The 4,321-nt window shown below is 52.6% G+C and overlaps 1 pseudogene; it reads right to left on the bottom strand.

The window, feature by feature from the left end:
* Positions 1-1,917: 1,917 nt before the first annotated feature.
* On the bottom strand, positions 1,918-3,714 carry LOC143018828 (small subunit ribosomal RNA; annotated as a pseudogene).
* Positions 3,715-4,321: the final 607 nt, after the last annotated feature.

Genomic DNA, 4,321 nt, shown 5'->3' with positions numbered 1-4,321 from the left:
AGCCAACTCGTTGTTCGGCACGGCGGGACTGTGGAAGGCGGATTTCTCCTTGGGCTTAGGATCGACTGCACCATGTTCAACTGATGTTCACATGGAACCCTTCTCCACTTCAGCCCTCAAGGATCTCGCTCGAGTATTTGCTACTACCACCAAGATCTGCACCAGCGGCGGCTCCAGACCGGCTCGCGTCGGACTTCTTCTACGCTCACCGCTGCGACCCTCCTACTCGTCGGGGCTTCGAGACCCTGGTCGGCCGGTATTAACCTGACGGTCGAGTATCAGGAGGACGCTTGAGCGCCATCCATTTTCAGGGCTAATTGCTTCGGCAGGTGAGTTGTTACACACTCCTTAGTGGATTCCGACTTCCATAGCCACCGTCCTGCTGTCTATAGCAACCAACACCTTTCATGGGATCTGATGAGCGTCCATTTAGGCCCCTTAACTCGACGTTTGGTTCATCCCACAGCGACAGTTCTGCTTACCAAAAATGGCCCACTAGGTACTCCAGATTCACTGTCGAGGCTTCAGTCAAGCAAGCCCCGACCTCTCACCCATTTAAAGTTTGAGAATAGGTTGAGGACGTTTCGTCCCCAAGACCTCTAATCATTCGCTTTACTGGATGAAACTCTGTAGCGAGCACCAGCTATCCTGAGGGAAACTTCGGAGGGAACCAGCTACTAGATGGTTCGATTAGTCTTTCGCCCCTATACCCAGCTCCGACGATCGATTTGCAAGTCAGAATCGCCACGGACCTCCACCAGAGGGCGCTTGTTTTCAGGCCCGGCGGCGGCGGCGACACCTTCCCCTCGTTTGTGTTTACGACGCAGGCTGGTCAAGTCTTTGAACCCGTCCTGGTCCGTCTAGAGGGGTCAGTTAGTTAGCCGCCCTCCGGACGAGCAGAGCCCTGCACTCTGCCATGCCATCCTCTCATCTTGAGGCCACGCACCGCCCGACTGTTTGCTAGCTAGCTACTGCGGGGAACCGGACGTTTGCCGGCGAACGTCCGTCCGGCCCGCTCCTTCGCCAGTCAGTCGGCGGCGGGCGAGAGCCCAGGACACACGCCCAGGGCCCCGGCTTTCGATAGATATTAGTCTATCTGTCTGTAGGGACCAGCGGGGGTGCCTCGCTCGACGGGAGAAACGCCGCCGATGGCTGGCTGGCTGGCCGGCCATCGATGGCGCTCGCTCCCGGACCCGGCTGGCCCCCTTTGGGAGAGTTCCTTCCCCCCGCTCAATCAAGGCGGGGGTCGTGATGGTTGTGGGAACCGACCCTCGATCGGGTTGGACCACGGCACTCTTGGCCGCGGCCGCCATGTGCGTTCGACAGGTCGATGCTCATTGTATCCTGCGCATTTTGCTGCGTTCTAGATCGACCCACGAGCCAAGTGATCCACCGTTAAGAGTTGTGTCTCCGGTTAACTGGAGGGCACCTAGGTTCCATGGCCCCGCCCCGTTGAGCCTCCCGGAACCCGCAATCTGCTTGGGGTTTACATTAAGAAAAGAGTGAGGAGAGCCCTCGGAACGGCGGAGGAGGAAGCCTGCTACCCGCTGCTGACCCTGCTGGTGCTGCGGCTGCGGCTGCCTCCTACGACGCCTTTTGGAGTCAACGGCTTCGGCCGGCCAGCCTGGAAAAGAAAGAAAACCAGGTCGGCCGGTCCTTCCGGCACGGTGGCGGAGACGGCAGAGGCGGCGGCGGCGGGCAAGCAGCGTGTCCAGCTACCTGCCTGCCTGCCTGCCTGCCTAACCATCTACCCACCTACCTACCTACCGGGGAGGAGCAGGTCCACAACCATCCCCCCCCATGGGTGACTGGCATGCCCGGGCCAGGCCAGGCCAGGCCAGGCCCGCTGGCTGGCTGGCCTGGCCACGGGCAGCACCCTTCGAGTGCGTTTTCCTCTGCTCTCTCCGAGCAGTTCGGTAATGATCCTTCCTTGTTACGACTTTTACTTCCTCTAAATGATCAAGTTTGGACATCTTTCCGGCAGCCCGGGGTGACCCGTGAGCCACCAGGGGCGCCAGTCCGAAGGCCTCACTAAATCATTCAATCGGTAGTAGCGACGGGCGGTGTGTACAAAGGGCAGGGACGTAATCAACGCAAGCTGATGACTTGCGCTTACTGGGAATTCCTCGTTCATGGGGAACAATTTCAAGCCCCAATCCCTATCACGAAGGGGTTTCAACGGGTTACCCGCTCCTCTCGGAGAGGGAGGACACGCTGATCCCTTCAGTGTAGCGCGCGTGCGGCCCAGAACATCTAATGGCATCACAGACCTGTTATTGCTCAATCTCGTGCGGCTAGACGCCGCTTATCCCTCTAAGAAGGTGCGACGGACACATATGGTATGAGATCCGTCGACTAGTTAGCAGGCTAGAGTCTCGTTCGTTATCGGAATTAACCAGACAACTCGCTCCACCAACTAAGAACGGCCATGCACCACCACCCACCGAATCAAGAAAGAGCTCTCAATCTGTCAATCCTTCCGGTGTCCGGGCCTGGTGAGGTTCCCCGTGTTGAGTCAAATTAAGCCGCAGGCTCCACTCCTGGTGGTGCCATTCCGTCAATTCCTTTAAGTTTCAGCTTTGCAACCATACTTCCCCCGGAACTCAAAGACTTTGGTTTCCCGGAATGTGCCCGCCGAGTCATGGGAATAACGCCGGCGGATCGCTAGTCAGCATCGTTTATGGTTAGAACTAGGGCGGTATCTGATCGCCTTCGAACCTCTAACTTTCGTTCTTGATTAATGAAAACATTCTTGGCAAATGCTTTCGCAGTAGTTCGTCTTGCGACGATCCAAGAATTTCACCTCTAACGTCGCAATACGAATGCCCCCGTCTGTCCCTATTAATCATTACCTCGAGTTCCGAAAACCAACAAAATAGAACCGAGGTCCTATTCCATTATTCCATGCACGAATATTCAGGCGGCTGGGCCTGCTTTGAGCACTCTAATTTTTTCAAAGTAAACGTGCCGGCCACTCGGGACACAAGATGAAGAGCACCCCGCGCGAGCCGGCGGGCTGTTCGGAAGCCGACAGTAGACGCCGGGCGGCGAACCGTCGGTCCGGAACTGAGATCCAACTACGAGCTTTTTAACCGCAACAACTTTAATATACGCTATTGGAGCTGGAATTACCGCGGCTGCTGGCACCAGACTTGCCCTCCAATAGATCCTCGTTAAAGGATTAAAAGTGTACTCATTCCGATTGCGAGGCCTCGGAAGAGTCTCGCATCGTTATTTTTCGTCACTACCTCCCCGAGCCGGGAGTGGGTAATTTGCGTGCCTGCTGCCTTCCTTAGATGTGGTAGCCGTTTCTCAGGCTCCCTCTCCGGAATCGAACACTGATTCCCCGTTACCCGTTATAGCCATTGTAGGCGCATAACCTACAATCGAAAGCTGATAAGGCAGACACTTGAAAGATGCGGCGCCGGCGCGAAGGCCGTGCGCTCAGCCCAAAGTTATTCAGATTCACCAAGTGTGGCGGACCGAGGCCCGATTGGTTTTGATCTAATAAAAGCGCTCTTCCCTTGAGGTCGGAGCTTGTGTGCATGTATTAGCTCTAGAATTACCACAGTTATCCAGGTGGGTGGGTAAGATCCAATGAACCACAACTGATTTAATGAGCCATTCGCGGTTTCACCTTAGATCGGCCTGTACTTAGACATGCATGGCTTAATAATATTAAGTTTGGTGAGTACCATGGACTGGAATCCGATTCGTCCTGGAGCATTGGTACATCATCAAGGTAACCTAATCTTGGTGGATAAGGTAGTAAGAGTAGTTCTTGATTACAAGAATATAACAAAAATTAAAGAATATGTGGACTCCATAAGAGAGAAATTAAAGGTTTTAAAACAGAACATTTCCAGTAAAGATGTTCAAAGTAAACTTGATAATAAGATAAAGGAAATAGAGGACAAATTGTTTATCATAGGTTCAAATTTCAAAAGCAATGATAGACAAAAGAGAAGTGTAATAGTAGTGGCTCTAGGAGCTCTTGCTGGATTGGGAATTGCCAATTTTGCCTTCCTTACTGATTTAAAACTTTCCATTAACAAATTAAAGGAGAAGGTTGCAAAAATTGATGATTTCCAAACAAGCATTAAAAACATTGAGGAAATGATCTCTGATATTTCAGATAACTTAGAGAATCTCAGTTTGAAACAAAGTGAACAAGAGAATACAATGCAACTTTTCTTGTTACTCAATACTATGCATTTGAAATTATCTGAGATGCAAGTTCAGTTGGAATCTTTTGTACAAGATCTATTTATGGCAAATTCGGGTCAAGTAACTTCTTCTCTCCTTCCAATACCTCAACTCA

This window comes from Oratosquilla oratoria, chromosome 35 (genome assembly GCF_046742065.1).
Source record: "Oratosquilla oratoria isolate Oo_2021 chromosome 35, ASM4674206v1, whole genome shotgun sequence".
Taxonomy (NCBI): Eukaryota; Metazoa; Arthropoda; class Malacostraca; order Stomatopoda; family Squillidae; genus Oratosquilla; species Oratosquilla oratoria.
The sequence above is the reverse complement of the archived record's forward strand: the minus strand, read 5'-3'. Positions and strand labels throughout refer to the sequence as shown.